The 21,694-nt window shown below is 34.2% G+C and overlaps 1 pseudogene; it reads right to left on the bottom strand.

Moving 5' to 3' along the window:
• Positions 1-19,845, bottom strand: part of LOC133682452 (uncharacterized) — a 213,147-nt pseudogene extending 193,302 nt beyond the window's left edge.
• Positions 19,846-21,694: the final 1,849 nt, after the last annotated feature.

The raw sequence follows: 21,694 nt of genomic DNA, 5'->3' as shown, positions 1-21,694 counted from the left end.
ATTTTTAACAGAAGTATTCTTCCAGTATATACTAAAAGAATTACAGTGAGAAAAGAATAATTAAAACAAAGCAAAAAAAACGATGACGCATTCTGTCAGTAAATTCTATCGGTAAAATCGTTGATAAATTGTGAATATTATTCATCATGTCAATTATAAAGGGAATCATCAACGAAAAATTCCGTCGGTATTTTTCAAAGAGCTCTGAAACTATTCACTTCTGAATTGCACTATTAATTATTGTTCTTTACAGACAAAATCATCGACGGATTGAAAACTTGTTGGTGTTATTTATCGGTTTTCTGGAAAATTTAATTTAAATTAAATATTATAAACGGAATCACCAACGGATTGAAAAATCGTCGGTGATATTTTGTAGTTTGTGAAAATTTTTGATTAAATTAAAAATTTAAATTAAATATTACAGACGAAATCACCGACGGAATGATTAAAAATATTAATATTAATTATCCGTCTGTAAAACCATCAATAAAACACCCCAATAAAAAGCCTAGAATTCTTAATTTTACAACAAATGAGGCTCTTTTGTTCTTCTTCTTCTTCTTCTTCTTCTTTCCTATATGTAAAAAACACCAATATCCATTTTTTTCTCTTATCTTCTCTCCTCAATTCCTTCTCTTCTCCTTCATGATCAGGTATGTATTATTCTCCTTTCTCCTTTCTTCTTCTCAATTTTTTTAATTAATATACTTTACAAATTTTTTTGTCTTCTTCTTAGTTTCACTTGCAACCACATCAATGTAAGATTTTTCTTTTTTCCTCTTTTTTCATGTTTTTTCATTATATTTGTTATTTTATTTTATTTTATTTTTAATTATTTTTGTTCTTAATAATTGTATAAATATTGTTGTAGGATTGTTTTCATATGAGATCAATTTTTAATTGATTTATTTATAGGATTTTAAAATTTTTAGCAATCGCAACTTCATTTTTTTATATGAATTTTTTTAGTTGAATTTATTTTTTCATGTTATTTATTTGTTGCAAATTTTTTTGAGTTGATTTTGTTCTTATTTTTTCCAAGCTTTTTGAGTATTATAGAGTGTTGATTTATATTAATTTAATTATTTTATGGTTTTGTAAAATGGATTTAAAAAAAATATTTTTAAATAATTACTTATGAAATTACATATGGTATTTTTCCGAGGAAAATACCGACGAAATAAAGTGAGTAATTTTATTTTTTTATATGTTTTTTCCATTAGTAAATCTATCAGTAATAATATTTTTTTATTATTAACAAACTTACGGACTGGCAAAAAAAATTACTACCGAAAGGGTTATCAATGAAGCATTTTTGTTAGTAAATTAGTTATTAATAAAATGATAGTATAAATTCCAACAAAAAATTCTGTCAATAGATTAGTAATACTCTAGGCATCCCTCGAACACAACCTTTGTTATGCTTGTCCTTCGTAGTCATCCAAAGGACATTGGAATCCACCCATAGATGCTCCTCGACAGTGGGCCCTTGTGCCTCGATCATGGCGTTCTTAAGAGTAGACTATCAAAACAACAAAACAATTAATCAAGTTAAGCAATTGAACATAAAATGCATGGTTAAATATGTTGCCACAAACAAAATTAAGTTTCACAAACCACATATGCAACAGCAGTAGGATTGATTGCTTGGTCTAAAGAGCTCCCTTTTCTATAAGTGTGCGTTGTAAACCCGAGTGAAGCTTGGTTTAACTCCGTCCTTCAACTTCGGCATGAATTCATTTTTTAAATTACATATGAAATATAATGTTAAATACATTGATTATTGGTAATTCAGATGAATACTTCACTTACTAGTCGATTCTGGTGCTGGGTTATGGAGATCAAACCTCTAGCATAGGTAGCAGGGACCCTTGCATCTAAGGAGTCGCTATCACGCCTGTTTTGCCGATTTTTCTCTCTAATCTCCTCGTAGTTATGTCCCGCCCACCGATCACACATCTCCTCCCACACCTTCCTATCCATCCAGCTAGGCTTCGATTTCTTCCAATTGGAAGGATTATCGGGGTTGTGCAAATTCCTTGCTTGCTTCCACAGGAAGCCCATGTAAGTGGGGAAGCGCTCGGCAAAGTGGCGGTCCCAAGCTCGCCTAGGAATGAGTATGGTGGCGTCATCATGTTCAAATGACTCATGTGAACATGAAGGACATGGTAATGAAGTCTTGCAGATAATTTTTTTTAAAAAAATGTATTTATTAGTTATTGAAGGAAGGACAATAGATTCCCACTCCAACACGGTTTGCAAGTCCTCCTGCAAATCAGATTGCAGAGTTTGACCTTAACATAACTTGCAAAGTTTTAGTTTAACTCCAACACAAGTTGCATAGCTTTCTTTCTACTGCAATGTTATGTTGCCCTACATATAATTGTTAGGATAGTAGTTAATAGAGATAAACTCTGATTTGATCGTGAACACAACTTCCTCTACTGTAACAGAAATCAAGTGTATCTATACCTCTGTTGCTGTAACAGAAAATTACGAATAAAAATTCTTCTTTCCCTTTGTTTCTTCATGGTATCAAAATAGATTCTTAATATCCTGCTGATTGTTTAAAAAACCTACTGAAGATCCATTCAAGATGGATAATGCTGATGGTACCAACAAATCCTGCAATATATCAGAAAGAGAGCCAAATCCTAATCAACGTTTAGGCTTAGTTTTGTTAAATGAATTTAATTATTTTTATTGGTCAAGAGTTGTGACCATTGCTTTTGGTGGCATATCCAAACTTGGCTATGTCAATAGCCATATTAGACCCCCTGGTTCTCCTTCATAAGCTTATGAAGTTTGGTAATGCAAGGACCAACTTGTTTTATCTTAGTTACTTAACTCTATTGAAAATTATATTGCTGAAATATTTAGCTACTTGGAATCTTCTTTTAAACTATGGAAAGTGGTGAAAGAGATGTATGACAACCATAACAATGTAGCTCATATCTTTCAAATTAACAGAAATCTTGCTAATTTGTAGCAATATGGCAAGATCTACGTTCAATTACTTGGAACCCTGAAAGGTATGTGGAGTGAACTTGCACTATATCTTCCCACACGATTGATGCAACAGAATTAAGAAAACGTGAAAAGGAGGACAAGATCTTTCTGCTTTTAGCTAGTCTCAGTTCAGACTATGAAAAAAAATTTAAAATTCAAAAATATATTTTTCTCGGATGAATCGCCTCTTTCCATAAAAAAAGAGTCCACGAGTCCATATAAATCAAACTATGTCGACCAGGGTAAACAATTAGTTTTGAGCCGTTTCAAGTAAAAACCATCATTTTCAGTGAAAACCAAGTCCACCGAAACCATACAAATCAAACCGTGTCGACCAGGGTAAAAAATGAATTTCGAGCCGTTATGGGTCAAAACCATTATTTTCAGTCAAAACCAAGCTCACCGAGTCAATACGGGTCAGGATAAAAAATAAATTTTCGGTCATTTAGTTCAATATCGTTATTTTTTGTTAAAACTCAATCTATCATGTTGATACTGGTCGAAAAATATTTTTGATGTCTCAAAATAATTTTTCAGTAATCAAAATTAAATTTTAACAGTTAAAACTAGATTTTCTAATATTAATTTGTGTGTTTAATTTTACCAATATAAATATTTATTATTATATATAATAAAACAAAATCAATAAATCAGGAAAGCATTGCTCTCCCATTCAATTCTCTCGATAATTTTTTCGTAAACCAGGATACACCATGGCTGGACCACTAGCATTTCTTTTTCACAGATGGAGCCACTGATTTTACGTTCATATAGATCTTATATATATATATATATATATATATATATATATATATATATATATATATCATTGATTGCATATGTCAAAGAAAAATAGCAGTGGTCCAGCCTGCTCAGAAGCATTAAGTTTTTTTTCGTGAACCAGGATATCGCTCTCCCATTAAAAAACGTTCATAAAAAAGTTCACATATTTTAATAGCAACAAAATTTTTTGTCAGCTTCCTCAAATTTTTTGCCTATAATAGACATGCTTGTGTGTGAGACTCACGTAAAATTCCCATGTGTCCCCCTATCATTGTCCAGCCCCAGAATCTGCTACCTTGCCAGAGGACCACATCATGTACCATGCCCACGTCATCATAATCAAGCAAATGAAATCTTCGAAATATCCACAAACAAACACACGCGCCAGTCGACATCTCTGAAATCAAATTTCTGCCAGCTGAAAGCAGGGACTACCCGCACTCCCATTCAGTCCAAACACACGCGCCCATCATCATCAGTGAAATTAAATTTCTGCCAGCTAAAAGCAGGGACCCATCACTCTCCCATTCAATTCTCGTCCAAATACACCATGGCTGGACCGCTAGCGTTTCTCTTTCACAGATGCAGCCAATGATTTTACGTTCATATATTTATTTATCATTGTCTGCATATCTGAAAGAGAAATATCAGTGGTCCTGCCATGAGGGTCCATTATATATGTGTGTATGTATATATATATATATATATATATATATATATATATATATATATATATATTATGGAACTTGCACTAATGATTTTCCCAAGTGAAAATGAGTTCTGATAGCCATGGAATTGGCAGACTAATGACGTATGAAAATATCCACTATCATTCCATGAACTTTACATAATTACAATTTTTTTTTTTGTAAAAATTGGATTTAGGATTCTTACCTCTTAGTAAAGTTTGTGGAATCGTATTGATCAATTCAATTCGTTCCACAAGTCAATTCAAGTTATGAACCACCTGTAAAAACATAGTTTGATTTACAAAAATTTTTAAGATGATATATTTTTTTAATATTAAAATACAACATATTGGATTGACTTGAGTCAACCCGAGTTAACATGTCAAATATGTGACTTAGGTTATGAGATTATGATAACCCCATAGAAAACAAATCAAAAATAAATTAGAAAGCCTAATTTCCAATTAACCCAATGTTGAAGGATGAAATTGAAAAAAATCAATTAAAAAAGGATCTAAAAAAGCAACCCGAGTTAACTTGTCAAACTCGTGACTTCAAGTCATGAGACCGAAATAATCCCACAAAAAAAAATTGAAACAAATTACAAATGTGCAATTTCTAATTAGTCCAATGTTGAATGATGAGACTAAAAAAATCAATAAAAAAAAGAACATAAAAAACAACCCAAGCCAATCCGTCAAACTTGTGACCCAGGTCATGAGACCGAGATAACCTCATAAAAAAAATAAAAAAACGACTTGATTTAACCTGGATTAACTTGCTAGATCCGCGATTCTTGTCATAAGACTAGGATAACCTCATAAAGAGCAAATAAAAATAAATTATGAAGCTTAATTCTCAATCGATTATGTCAGAGCCAATGCTGAACGATGGAATTTATAAAAACTTTAATTACAAAAATAATATAAAAAATGAGCCAAGTCAATATGAGTTAACCCGTTAAGCATTATTCTTGGGTTATGAGGCAGAGGGAACCCAATAAAAAGCAAATCCAGTGATGAAGGACATGAAACCGAGATTGGAACGACCCAGCTTTTTCGTAGCCAAAATCGGTGAATTTTTTTTTTGTAAGTCGTTAGATTCTCGATGCTTTTCACAATATCATCCTCCGATTCGATCACCCCTTCACGATCCTCATCAAACCCGAGAATTAGAGGAGAAGACTTGTTTGTTTAACCCTCCTTTCCAACCTATGTTTAAAGATGGAGAATCATCCTCACTAGACATAATCTATATTGGTCCAAATACCTCACCATCATCGTCATCAACTTCATCAATCAAAAATCACTTTGAGATGGCTATCCAAAAGTGTTGAACACTTAAGGAGCTTGCCGCTCCAAATCTTGACAGCCAACCTCTATGTATTCATATTAATGATGTTAATTTTGAGCTTAAATCTATTTTTATACACTTATTACCTTCTTTTAAGTATCTCGCAATCACTCGCATCTAAAGAAATTTCATATGGTGTGTAATGGAATGAAACCACAAGGAGTGGAGGAGGATCAAGTCAAATTGAAAGCCTTTCCTTTCACTTTGAAAGGGGCAGCTGAAGAGCGGTTCTTTTTTATGCCCTTCGGATCTATTCGCACATGGAACGACTTGAAAAGGAAGTTCCTTGATGTAACGACCCGACTTTTTTAAATCCAAAATCAGTGGATTTTTTTTTAAGTTCTCAATACTTCTTATAATGACATTCTGTGAATTAGTAATTAGGTTTCCTTCCTTATCGTGACATCATACGAATATAGTTTTCGTAAATCAATATTCTCATAAGACGGATACTCAATACACATGCTTATAATATTATATTTTCATATTCATACATTTATATTACATCATATTGACATACTCATGAGTTTGTATTCTTGTTATAGTCTCGTTATCAACACGAGTTTATACACAAGTACCAAATGATAATTTTACATAACTAGTACTTTCTTTCATACGATTCTCCTATGATTTCACAACACAACATCCTCATAAAAGAGAATACCACAAAAATATATTCATAACATCTTATCTACATGTTTGCACATCCACATCCGTGTTCCATTACAGTTTTCATTACAAGTCTTTATAAAAGTGCCGAATGGAAAATATTCAACATAACACTTAAGACATACTATTACATAGCACCTTTCAAAATATATGAACCTCTGGAATCGGCTTTCCTACGCATCTTGATTGTGTGATTTTCCTTTTATAAAAACAACATGGATATAATAATTGTAAATAATCTAACATAATAATAAACAACTAAAAGTACGTTATCGTTACTTTTCGTTATTAACTTAGAATGGATAGATTCCTTCTTTTACTTTTTATATGCATTGTACATCTCTTATTATTTCGTTAAGAGTATTTTTCTCTCACACATCCAACCACTCCATATGAGTTGTTGGGCCGAAGTTTAACATCAATCGGGGTTAATTACTTCACCTTAACCCGGTCATTCACCTTGGATACTTTTAGCTTTAGCTAATCGCAATATTTAAACTCGGTCATCTGTCTCGGATGTCATTAATCAAAACTAATCACAAATTCAAACTCGTCATTTCTACAGATATCATTAGCTGAAGCCAATCATCATAATCAACTCGGTCATCCATCTTGGATGCCATTAGTTGAAGCCGATCATCAAACACAACGTGGTCATCCATTAGTCAAAGCTAATCATCAATATCAACTCGGCCATCCATCTCGATTGCCATTAGCCAAAGCTAATCATCAAACACGACCCAGTCCTCCATCTCGGGTGCCATTAGCCGAAGCTAACCATCAATCATGACCCGGTCATCCATCTTAGGTGCCATTAGATGAAGCTAATCATCAAATATAACCCGGTCATCCATCTCAGAAGCCATTAGCCGAAGCTAGACATTAATCACAACTCGGTCATCCATCTTGGATGCCATTAGCCGAAGCTAATCATCAATCACAACACGGTCGTCTATCTCGGAGGCCATTAGCCGAAACTAATCAATATCTCAATCAAAATTTCATAATCGATTAAATATTCATCAACAACTCAATCAACATTTCATAGTCGATTTAACATTCATCAAAGATTCAATCAACATTTCATGATCGATTTCACATTCTTCATAATGAAATAATATATCATCCTCAAACAAGTTATTTCAGAACATTAACGTTATATAAAAGAAAGGTATTTGTCCCTCCTGTGGGGTGTCCTTGTGCAGTCAAAGGTCCAATTCCTATCGCATCACCTAATACATCAATGGCACAAATTAGCACATTTGCATTCTGAAATCACATGACTCATCACCATATATATTTCAAGAATCCACTTATTCATATTCAAGTGTTCCACATTTTACACAATCATATAATGCAATCGTTTTAATCATCGAACCAATTCAGATACATAAATCTGTTGCAGAAATTAGTTAGCAAAAACTGGTTAGCTAGTAACGCAGATTCGCTAGCGAACTGATTCATTGGAACGCAGAATTGTTAGCGAAACTAGTTCGATGGTGACACAGATTCACTAGCAAACTGATTCACTAGAACATAGATTCGTCAGCGAGAACCAATTCACTGCTGACACCACATTTCGGTAATGAGATCTGATTCATTATTGACACCACATTTCAGCAGTGAGAACTAATTTGCTGCTAACAACGAAATTATTGATGAAAATTTAGTCGTTGCCGACTCAGAAATGATCAACGTAACCCTGTCGCTTCCAATTCAGAAATTGACAACGACAATTGAGTCGTTTCTGGTTTCACTTCTTACTTTCGGCCAAGCGTAAGACTTATGCAAGGCTTCCCTCTACCAATGTTTCTTAACCTAGATGGACATAGAACCTCATCGAATTACACTCCATTTATCATTCATCATAACCAACACAAACATCGACACATGTTCATTTAGCAAGGTTTTCCCAAATCATTTTTTCCAATATCGGCATCTAGCATTGCTACAACAATACACTTTTACATTCTCAATTGTAACTTGGTAATGCATCAACACAACTCATAATAATTCTTCAACACATAAGGGTCTTATTTCTAATTCAGCTCTTGTCACTCTAAGTGTGTTCATTATGCATAGTTCTTCATGGTTTATCTCTCCTTTCTTGGTCGGAACATTATTGCCCAACACTCCCAAATTTGTACATACAATTCATCATATTATATACAAGCATAGTCACAATCACAATTCACAAACACACATCTATTCTTTGATTCACTACTACCCATGTCCATTCATCACACCAACAAAACCAAAACATTATTAGTGCAATTCATGTTTCAGCTGCAACATGCCTTTCAAGGTTTATTAACAACACCAATTTGCACTTAACATTAATTTAACATATTTACATATAACTTCAGCAACTCAATATGCATAAATTTCATCATTAACTCACGTATGATTCTGTTTTTGGTTCAAGTATGTCTCTAGAGTTCTGATAAGATCATCATTTATGCACTTTGTTACTTAAGTTCAGAATTTATCCAGCCCTCACTATGGCCAGTCCTCTTACTAGGTTTGTGTATTCAAAATTATCCATCTCTCTTGTTGAATGTTCTGGGTTTAGATCACTTATTCAACCCCATTTTTTATCCCTCATTTTAGCTTAGTTTTTTCTTTAATAGTTGGTGTACAAATTTTGGGCACTCCCTTATGGTTTTCTTCTTCCTTTCGTTTCCAATACTCAAGAACAGATGGAGAAATGTCATGGTGTATACCTCACGGATCTAAGTAGTTTTGGGAAGGGCTTGACAATATTTCTTCCCTTTTTCTCTCAATTTTTTTTCCTCTTCTTCATCTCATTCGGTTTCTCCCCTCCTGTCAGCTTCCCAACGGATCTAGGCCTATACTCCATTCATGTTTGTAGCTGTTCAGCCTCCTCCCAAGCTCTCTCTCCTCTCTCTCATGCTTAAAGAAGGCACATGCACCTGGGTTTGGTTCAACTCTTTATGGGAAGGAGGAAAGGGGCAAGACATTACAGTTGAACACATGCAGCTGTTGTAGCTGGGTTGGGAAGAGGAAAAGTCGCCCTCTCTCTCTCTCTCTCCCCTTTTATTTATACCCCCTCTTAAATAAGGTAGAGTGTTTGGTTGCTGGACAATGGTTATCCTTATTCCCCTTTTAGCTTATCTTAGATTGGTTTCTATTCTAATTTTCCGTTAGAATAGGTCGGTCCAACACTAATTTTTATTGGATTTTATAGTGTCACTATTGATTTAAAAATCGGCAGCCAAACTATGTCACTGTCAATTTAGAAATTGACAGCCAAAAACTATGTTGTTGTCGATTTAACGTGATGGAGTCATTTTTGGCTTTATTTTTTTGTTGGGTGTTTATACTTGAAAAGTACTTTCCTGCTTCTCGAGCCATAAACATAAGGAAGGAAATATGTGGTATTTGACAATTACATGGCGAAACTCTTTTCAAATACTAGGATCGATTTGAAAAACTGTACAATCAATGTCCACATCATCAGATACCCAATCAATTGCTTATTCAATACTTCTATAAAGGATTGATGCCACAAGATAAGAGTATAATTGATGCAGCAAGTGTTGGTGTATTGGTTGAGAAAACCCTGAAAGATGCTCGTTATTTGATCTCCAACATGGCAACAAACTCAAAGAATTTTGGTACGACAACTGACGCCTACACCAAACGAGTAAACGAGGTAAGTAGTTCTAACTTAGAATCTCAAATTCAAGTTCTCTCTTCTAGCCAAAAAGAACTTACTTCCTTTGTTAGATCCTTGATGTATGGTGTTGCTATTTCTCAAACTTTTTCTATTTTCAACATGAATGATCACACTGTTGAATTTTGTTCTCAGATTGTTGCGATGTCGCGGTCGCACAAATTAATTACCCTAGCTTAAAGCACACAAGATAGTATAGAGCAAGTAAGGGATCGATCCCACGAGGAAGTTTCAAGTCAGATTTTTATGTTGTACGTTATGTAATTGGGGGGATTTGGTTTGTGATTATCTAAACTATGGCAGCAATTAAACTAGCAAACAAAATCAATTAAAACCGAAACTTATCAAGAAAACAAACCTTGGTCACAAGCACATATTCACCAACGGAAATTAGAACTGATCCTTGAAACAAAAATTATAGTTTATGTTCTGAAATTTTATCTTTTCTTAACGTTGATTAATTAACGGATCCGCCGTATAACTAATCCTAACCAACAAACAATCAAAGTATCCGCACTAATGATTCAATTTAATGGTAGCTTTAAGAACTAGATAATTTCATCAAGATTAACATACAAGCTGTCCGCAACTTGTGTCACTTTGTTCAAATGTTCTCCCTAGGTTCAATAACGTAGTTCCGTCACAATTATCAAACTTAGTTGCTTCACAAGTTCATATATCACAACTCCGGTTTTGATATTAAACTTAGCAATAGATTTTTCACAACAATAACTTAGAGTCCGCTCTAGCAATCATCAACAACAATCATAGGAAATATACATAGGAAAACAATCATACTCATTCATAACATAAACTGAAAATAGAAGGAAGAATAAATCTCACGGTTCTTGAAATCCGAAGGTTTGTTGTGTCCTTGTAACCAAGAAAAGAGCTTAGCTTTGCATAACTATTGAACAACTACTTCTAAAGAATGAAAAGAGCATGATTTCTAGGTTTGTAGAGGAGAGAATTTTGTGTTTATTCTCTGCTGGATGCTGCCTCCTTCTACTCTCCCTCTTTTCTGCTGGCTGCTGCCCCTTCTCTCTTTCTTTTTATATGCTAAGAAACCCTAGTCTCTATTTTACAAAATAGTCCTTCCTTAAGTTGACAGTTTATATTTAAGTACTTCAATAACTATTTTTCCTAAAAAGGAGAAATAGCCTTGCATGAAATCTTCAAACTCTGACTTAGAGGAGCTAAATTGCTGATATAAAACTTGGATGTTGGTTTAGATGCTTCGGATTGTAATTTGGACTCGTTTCATCACGAAACCTGTTTGCTGGCAGAATTCAGTTGTCATCTTTGGAAAATCATATCTCCCTCATATGACATTGTTTTTGGCTGAACGTTGGAGCGTGGATAGGTCTTTGAATTAGGAATCCAAGAAAATTGAGTTTGCATCAATTGGACTTTTGTAGCTCAAGATATTAAATTTTGAATGGCCAAAGGTCAACATTGGCAGAATGTGAGATTTGACTTTGCAAGATGTGATTTCCATGATCTTTCTCCTTTTATTTTTCTTGCATTACATTTCCAGAAAGGTATGGATGTTAGCTTTTTAGTGCAACTAAAATCACTTCATTTCGACCTTTAGAACTCACACTCTGCACAAGACATTGACTGAACGTCAAATCTGCCAATTACTTCCAATTTACTCCTTTTTGCATCTTTCATCCAAAAATGCCTTCAAAACATAAAACAAAGAATATCAAGGCATTTTATATATAAAACATGGACAAAACATTAGGTAGATGTGGGTGAAATTATCGAATAATATGGTTACATCATAGATGCATGATGAACAAGTAGCATAACTTAATGTTATAGGAGGTAGTAATTTTAACTCTCAACCTCAACGGAAATATGATCCTTTTTCTCAAACTTACAATCCTAGATGGAGAGATAACCTGAATTTCTGTTATGGTAACCCAAATTACCTTCCTTAAAACCGACATCCTAACCTTTTTGAATTCTATTCACAACAATCTTTCCACTATAAACAACCGGATTACCCTGTAAACCAAAATACTAATGGTTTGTCTAATGATGATGATTGGAATGAAATTAAAGAGATGATGAAGCTTTGTGCTACTAGCAAAATATCTTTGCAGCAACATGTTTACTCTTTGCAGCGAAAGGCAAATAACATTGAAAATCAAGTAGGGCAAATGGCTTCGTCCATAAAAAGATTAGAAGCTCAAATGATGAATCAATCTCCTTCACAAATAACATAAAATGTAGATGCAATTGAACTTCGAGGTGGAAAAACTCTTAGTGAATGAAAACAGAAAGAAGTTAACATGGAAGAGGAAAAAGAATTGGAACTTGCACCCTTCAACAAAAAGAAAGATTTACATTCACCAACCTCTTCTAATGGCGAGACTTCTACATCGTAAACCAAGGTAATTCTAATGCCAAGCGATATCAAGAAGAACCAAGTTATCAATTCTGGGATTTAGTAGAAAAGATAGCAGAAAGAAAGAATTGACAAAGGGAAAGAAGTCTGATATTTTATTGCAGAAAAATAAAGATTGCAAGAAATTATGAAACAAATAGCCTCACACCACTCTAAAGAATCACTCTCATTTTGGAATCACACCAAATCAAAGAATTTTTCATTACAATATACTCAATCCAGACATACATTCTATATTAAAAAGAAATAAATATTACAGTTATTTACTAGATACCTACCAACTAAAATAAAAACAATGACAATTACAATTAACTTCTCTTGCCACTTGAAATTATAAGATTATTTTCATTTATTGGTTGCAACACTACAAGATTTCATAGTTTTACCGACGGACATATTCTATCGGTGTGCGATTTGAAGTTCGTCGGTGATTTATTTACCAACGTCCTCACCGACGGATTATGTCTGTCGGCCTTCCTTTCATCGGTGATTCACCATTCCATCACTATATTGATCAGAAAAACAAAAAAATCATTTGCCGATGGTTTTACAGACGGAATTTGTGTGCTAAAAAAAAAGATTCCCGCTTGAAATATACTGACGGATTTTTATTTCGTCGGTGATATCGTGATTTACCGACGGCTACATACTGTCGGTAAATCTATCGGTGAGTGTATGAAATACCGACCGAATATATCCGTCTGTAAATTCATCGGTAAGTGCGGTAGCTACTGTCAAATGCCGATGGATTAATTCCGTCAGTAAGGCTGTCTGTGAATGCTACTGTACGGATTAATTCCATCTGTAAAACACTTGGTAATAGTTTTTTCTAAATTTGTTTTTAAAAAATTATTTAGAATATATAATATAAAACTATATAACTTAATGGTAATAAAAACCAATTATGCAAATAAAATTTATATTAAACATAAAAAAAATCAAAGTTAAATAATATTCATTACAAACTAAATATGTTTCAAAAATAATATTAAATGAAGTTTTAAAGGTAAATAATGTTTATTACAAATTAATATAAAGGTGGAGGAGGAGGAGGAGGAGGAGGAGGAGGAGGAGGAGGCTGATGGTTATATGGCCAAAAAGGATTAAGCGCACATGTTCCACTATATGTTACCATGTTCATGACCATTTCGCGAAGCTGTTCATAAGCCGCTTTTTGTTGTTCATAAGTCGCTTTTTGTTGTTCATACTCTGTTGTTTGTTGTGCTTGAGACGCTTTGATTTGCTCAGACTCCGCTCTTTGTTGTGCACAAGATGCTTTAAGTTGTGCGTACTCCGCTGATAGGTGGTCGTATTTGTCGGTGAGTTGAGTCGTGTGTTGCTGCAAGGCCACAAACTCCTTATATTGGGAGCTCGATATTGATTAGGAGCTCCCAATGGTTGAAACACTATGGGTCGACCGCAAGTTGTCGGCCGTAGTGTTGGAGAGCCTGTAAACCTAATTTTTATCGGGTCCACCTGACTATCCAACCTCTATCCACAAATCCAGATCGAATTCCGGATGGGTCAAAATATCGTCCCCGTATCTCTTCTTCAATCGATTATTATAGGTCTCCTGAAAATAAAAAAATGCAATCATCATATTCAATTCAATAAACATAATAACTTACAAAATAAAATGGTTGAACAAACATATCATGAAATATTGAGCATGGTTGTCAACGAACTGTTGCACCCCTTTTTGGTGGTCTTGACTCCGCACGTTTGTCCCCACAAACAGCTCCATTGAGCTCAACTCACATCCAAGAGATGCAGCCTATAATGAAAAGAGATATATTAACTACAACTTAATTTAACAATATATTTCATTTAAATTAATCATATCATCCGTTTCGCATGTGCCGCCAATGTGTGTTGTCACCGAGCCATGAATTGGCCGATTCCGGTTGCTAGCATCGGACTGTGAGCGTCATGTGAACTGCTCAGACGTCACGTGCTCAAGATAGTGCAACCATATATCTTCCGAGATGTATATTGGTTTGAAATCCCTCCAAACCGCAACATAGTTCCAGCCTTGGAAACCCCTATCCCTCGTGGTTTTTTTGCCTGTTTTTGTGCTTCATACTAAAAATCACGCAACCTACTTCACGCAACCAAAAATTACATTTCAAAACATAAATTTTTATCTAAAAAAATCTTGTATTGTTTTTGATCTTACCTAGTTGTCGCGTGATTTTTCCATACCCTCCTCACAACAGTGTTATGCTCACTGTCTTAGCAGAATGTGTGTTGTGTATAAATAAAGAAGTTTAAATAAAAATAATAATTTATTTACAATTATATTAATAATTTATTAGAAATAAGCCGAAAATTATAAAGTAACACCAACCTGAAATCTGTCAAACCATGCATCGATTTGATGCATCCATTCAGGATGCTTGGATATCTGACTCCATTGAAACAATAGAATCTCCATCGACGATTTAAACGCCGATGATATTACTCGGGCAGCCTCAATATTTGTGAACCTGAAAAGAAATGAAATAAATTAAATAGTGATTACTTCATAAATTATGTTGTAATTTTTTTTTAAAAAAATTAAAACCTTAACAAACTTAAGAGGCACCTAAGGAAATATCATCATCTCTGCTAGACGAACTAGCTGCGATCGTACGTGAGCGACCAACTTTGGTTTTCATTCTACGCATCTACACAATTTTATACAAATAATTATATAATTAAATTCAAATGTTAAAAAAAAATTTGACAGCACCCCTATATTGGATATTACCCAAATCCACAATGGTGCACCTATTAACAAAAGCCACAACCAATTGACCCAATCTATACTAATTATTCCAACATATTCAATTACTAATCCTAAGGTAAATTCAACATTAAGAATTACAATTCAACAAATTATTCAATAATTATGCCAATACAACAAAACAATAAATTAAAAAAAAACTGTAGAATAACAATCAAAATAAATGGAAAAAATTAAACACAAATCATGCAATAATAGAGTAAAATTAATAATTATTCCAACATATTCAATTTCTAATTCTATGGTAAATTCAACATTAACAATAAATATTCAACAAATTAACTAATAATAATTATGCCAATACAACAATAAAATATATTCAATAAATAAAAAAAACTGTAGACTAACAATTAAAATTAATGGAAAAAATTAAACATAAATCATGCAATAATAGAGTAAAATTAACAATTATTTCAAAATATTCAATTACTAATACTAAGGTAAATTCAACATTAACAATTACAATTCAAAAAATTATTCAATAATTATGCCAATACAACAAAACAATAAATTAAAAAAATCTAGAATAACAATCAAAATAAATGAAAAAAATTAAACATAAATCATGCAATAATAGAGTAAAATTAATAATTATTCCAACATATTTAATTACTAATTCTATGGTAAATTCAACATTAACAATAAATATTCAACAAATTAACTAATAATAATTATGCCAATACAACAATAAAAAATATTCAATAAATTCAAAAAAAAAACTATAGACTTTAGCAATGAATTATGCAAAAAAAAAAACTATAGACTTTATCTATATTACAAAAAATACACCAAAACAAAAAAAATTGCAAAAAAAATAGCAAAAACTAATGGAGATACACGAGAAAAGTTGCTAGAGATTGCTGGTGAAACCTTTGAAGAACGGAGAGGAAAAGAATCAGTGAAAAACTGAGGAGAAGAAAAAATGAACTGAAGCGGCGGCCCGGGAAACTTATATGCCAGTTTTACCGACGGATTCACCAACGGAAAATAAAATTAATTATTATTTTAATTTATTCCATCGGTGAGGTGTCAAAAATCCATCGGTAAATTTTGAATTTCGCACCAAAATTTTTAATGACCCTCCATATTTTTCGTGGTCCGTCGGTAATTTCATCGGCAAGCTGACGCAATCAGAGATGCATTTAATGCACAACCCTTTGGAATTCGCGCGGTCCGTCAGTAATGTTGTCGGTAAACTTGACCCGCCGACAACGTACCGATGGACTTATATCCATCGGTATTGACGTCGGTGATTGTGGCATTTCAAGTAATTATTTTTGAACTCTCTGTGAAATGTCGATGGATATAAATTTGTCGGTATGGGCATCGGTAAATGTGACATTTCAATTAATTATTTTCGAATTCTCTGTGAAATGCCAACGGCTATAAATATGGCGGTATGGGCATCGATGAATGTGGCATTTCAAGTAATTATTTCGTGTTACAAAATATATCATCCATGATCAATAATTATTTCAAGTAATTATTTCGTAATTGTGGCATTTCAAGTAATTATTTCAAGTAATAAATATTTTATGTTTCAAAATATATCATCCATAATCTAAATTACATGAAAAAAAGGGTTTTACATAGGGTTTCATTGTGGTAGTTAGTCAGAATTTTCTTCTTCTTCGTCATCAATTGAATTGTCATCACCTTCATCGCAATCTTCAATATGGATATCATCTTCTTCATCAACATTTGCTTGTCCGCTAGAGCTCAAAATAAAATTCAACTCCTTTGTGTCAACATCAACAAGACTATCATCGAAAACATGAAAATTTGAATTTTCTTCCAATTCAATCGAAGGAGCAACTTGATATGGTTCAACCAATTCACTAATTTGAAAGACTTCATCTCGCACACTTATGTCTTCGTTCTTATCCTGAATAACCTCGACACGACCCCGGGGTTTCTGTTTTAAAATGGACAACCAATCCACTCTTGATCGATCCTTTCTAAATGAAGGGGTGTATCTGTAATAAACTTGTTGACATTGCTTTGCAAAAACAAAGACATCGTTTATGTTGCGGAGTCTAGCTTTTGAGTTGATTTTGACCAGACCATAGTGCGGATCAACTCTGATTCCTCTGTCAGTCGTGTCATATCAATAGCATTTGAATAAAAATACTCTATTCTGCTCGTTATGATATTGCAGTTCGACGACCTCTTCTAATCTACCATAGTAGTCAACTTCTAACTCACTACTAGTGGATCCCTTAACACAAACACCACTGTTGTATGTCTTTCTTTCTTGCCTGTATTCTTCAGTATGGAAAACATATCCATTGATAAAATACCCGTTGTAGCACTTACATTTTCTTTCAGGCCCCAGGCTTAGTGAAGACAATGACTTAGGCGCACTCCTTCCCATTTGATAAACCTTGTATGTAATGTACATCAATAAACAGTAAATGAACGAGAATCTCGTAATGACATGCATACGTACAATAATTTTGCAAGTTAGAATGAGTTTGTGATAGTGCTTACATGTGTTTTGAACCACGTGGCAAACTGCTCATCTTGTAATTGAAAGATCTGGGATTCGGTCAGCTATGAGTTATTAGAGAGCAAATATTGTTGATGTTGCCTACAAGTGATCATGAGTGTATGATATTACAATATATAATTAACAATATATTACTAACAAAGTTTAATTAGTATAAACTTACTGAATAAAAGGTCTCAGCTCATCATAGTTAAATAGAACATAGTTGTGTGCTTGTTTGAACTCTATTTTCAAAAAATATCTTCCTCTTACGATATTTTTAGGTGTGGGTCGCCCAGTATTGGAGAATATTGACAAGTTCCCACTGGAAGACACTTCACTGCCATCATCATGCCATGGAATGCGATTGATTCTCGTTCTCAGATGAGGTTTGAAATAGTACGAGATAAATGTTAAGATCTCCTCAACAATATAGGCCTCACATATCGAAGCCTCAACATGCGTCTTGTTCTTAATCTTTTTCTTGAGATTAAACAAGTACCTGCATTGAAATATTAATCAAGTATTTTCAATAAAGAAAAACATATAAAATACTTTTATATATGAATTACATTGCAATTGTAATATCTAACCATTCGAATGGGTACATCCATCTATATTGGACCGGTCCTCCAACTTTTGTCTCGAATGGTAGATGTATAGGGAGATGCTCTATTGAGTCAAAAAATGATGGAGGGAATATCATCTCAAGTTTGCATAGTGGCTCGATGATATTCGTTTGAAGCCTCTCAATGTGATCAACATTCAACTTGCGGGAGCATATATCTCTGAAGAAATGACTGATCTCCGTGAGTGCATCCCATATTCCATTTGGCAACAAATCATGAAAAGCTAATGGGATGAGTGTTTCCATAAACACGTGGCAGTCATGACTCTTCATTCCATACAATCTGCAGTCCTCTATATTAACCAGCCTTGATATGTTCGATGCATGTCCATCCGAAAAACGCAGACTCTTAAGCCATTTTTAGACTAGCAGTTGTGCGTTTTTCTCTAACACGAAGCTTGCTTTTGGTTTTGCGACTCGTGACTCATCATAAACCAAATTCATATTTTTACGGTTACAGTATAAAGCTATATCCAATCTAGCCTTAATGTTGTCCTTTATCTTCCCCTTCACATCCATGACGGTGTTGAAAATGTTCTCAAACATGTTCTTTTCAATGTGCATGACGTCAAGGTTATGGCGGAGCATATTGGTCTTCCAATAAGAAAGCTCTCAAAAGATACTTCGCTTTACCCAATTATGGGTCAAACCAAAACCAGGAAACTTTTGCTTACTTGATTGAAGGCTAAACACAATGTCACTATACTCTGAGACAACATCATGCAATTCTTCACCAGAAAGATGGGGGGATGCAACATCTTTTTCAACTCTACCAGCAAAGAAATCTTTTCTGTTCTTTCTGTACTTGTGATTAAGGGGCAAGAAGTGACGGTGACAGTCAAAAAAAGAAGCTTTACCTCCATTTGCTAGCGTGAATGCCTTGTTGTTTTCCATGCGAGTTTTCCATGCATGCTCCAACCAGAAAGCATTCCATAAGCTGGAAAATCATTGATAGTCGACATCAAAGCCGCCCTCATAAGGAAATTTTGTTTCCTCGATATATCATAAATCAGAGCTCTGGAGGACCACAACTGCGCCAATTCATCAATCAACGGTCGAGGACAAACATCTATATTCCGCCCCGGGCTACTTGGACCGGGTATGACAGTAGATAAAAACATAAACTCTGGCCTCATACACATTCCCGGTGGCAAGTTATAAACTGTGAGTATGACCAGCCAACAAGAATAAGGAGCAGCAAATGACCTAAATGGGTTGAATCTGTTTGTACACAACCCAAGACGCACATTCCTTGATTCAGCTGAAAATTAAGGATGCACACTGTTAAAGAGTTTCCACGCTTTGCCGTCAACAAGATGCACCATCACTCCATCAACCACATCATGTGTTTGATGCCATGTCATGTGCTCAGCAGTCCTTGGTGACATGAATAACCTCTGCAGTCTAGGTGTGATCGGGAAGTATCTAAGTTTTTTATATGCCACTAGAGTCTTTCCCCTGCCAGTTCTAGGTTTGTAACGGGAATGCCCGCATGTCATGCACTCGGTCATCTCAACATTTTCAAGGTAGTATAACATTCAGAAGTTAGGGCACATGTCAATTTTCTGGTATCCTAAACTGAGGGGTTTCATCATGGACTTCGCAGCATAGAAGTTCTCTTTCAGCCTGTTCCCTTCAGGTAAAATGCTTCTTGCCCATTCAATAATCTTGTCATACCCGACCTTACTCAACCCGTGATCTGACTTAATAGTGAACACCTGTGCTACGGCTGATAATTTACTATGGTTCGTGCAGCCATCCCATAATGGTTTGTCTGAATCTTTCAACAAATCAAAAAACCTAGCTGCATCTGCATTAGGTTCTTCTTCTATGATTGGACATTGACTGACATTACCTTGATTCATTCTCATTGCATCCATAACCATATTGTTGTAAGGATTAGTGTTGTCATTTGCCGCTTCATGCATGTTGCTAGCGCTAGAAGTAGACTCAACCACCGTTTCTCCCATTCTCCTCTTACTACCAAATACTTCTCCATATGCATACCAACACTAGTAATTCTCCATAATCCCTTTGTGTAGAAGATGCATCATTACAACATCTAGATGCAGATATTTTTTATTTTGACACTTCTTGCATGGACACCTAATACCGCCTCGAGTAAAATTTTTGAGAATAGATGTTGTGAAATTAATAAAACCCTTAACCTCGTTACAATAATCCATCCTCCGTAATCCTTGGGGTGACTCTCGATACATCCATGAACGATCATCCATGACTTATATCGAACCTCTATAAAATTATGATGACATCATGTATTAATTAACTAAGTCAGGTAAATAAACTTGCAACAATATTACTTTCCTTCGAGATTATCCAACAAACCAATCACAACTCTCATGAATATTAAATATTCATTATCATTTATCAACGTCCATACAAATTAAAATATATAAATTTACAGAAATTACCACTCTGCAATATCATTGATAAAACTTTAAACGGATCCATTAAGCAAGCTATTAATTATTTCAAAATAGCACATGTACTTTGGTAGTTCCATAAAGTTTTAACAATTTACAAACAAATACAATCTTACAAAATCTAAAACAAACCATAACAGGTATAGAATTATACATTCATTTACTACAAGTTTGTTTGAGAAATAACAATAAAACATGTACATCTACTAACAAAATACATATACTAAAAAAACAATAAAATTGACATTTAATTAAATATTAAAATTTAAAAAGATAGAATTACTTATAAAAATTGATAAAATCTGTCGGTAAATCAGAACACGGATGTTGTGACCACAAAACTTCAAGAAATATAACTTGTTGTGCTAATATGAGGGATATTTTTTTTGGGAGGGGGGGGTTGGTTGTTTGCAGATGGGGAGAGTTGAGATTAGGAAGAAGAAGGAGAAATAGGGGAGGAGAGGGTCGACAGAGCTGTCATATATTAACTTTTTCCGACGGTTTTACCGACGGAAACTCTGTCGGTGATTATGTCGATTATTCTGACGAAAAAAGTCACCATACGGATCTGCCATTTCAAATCCCTCGATGAGTCCGTCGGCAATTTAAACGGCGAACCGGTCACGTCACTGTACGGCCTTTCGTTTTGAATCCGTCGGAAAAAATAACTCACCAAAACCTCCACGTCAGCAACCCGCCTTTTTTTTTAATTTGAAAACTTTTTCGTCCG

The sequence above is a fragment of the Populus nigra genome, chromosome 2 (genome assembly GCF_951802175.1).
Source record: "Populus nigra chromosome 2, ddPopNigr1.1, whole genome shotgun sequence".
Lineage (NCBI taxonomy): Eukaryota > Viridiplantae > Streptophyta > Magnoliopsida > Malpighiales > Salicaceae > Populus > Populus nigra.
This window is presented reverse-complemented; position numbering and strand designations above follow the sequence as displayed.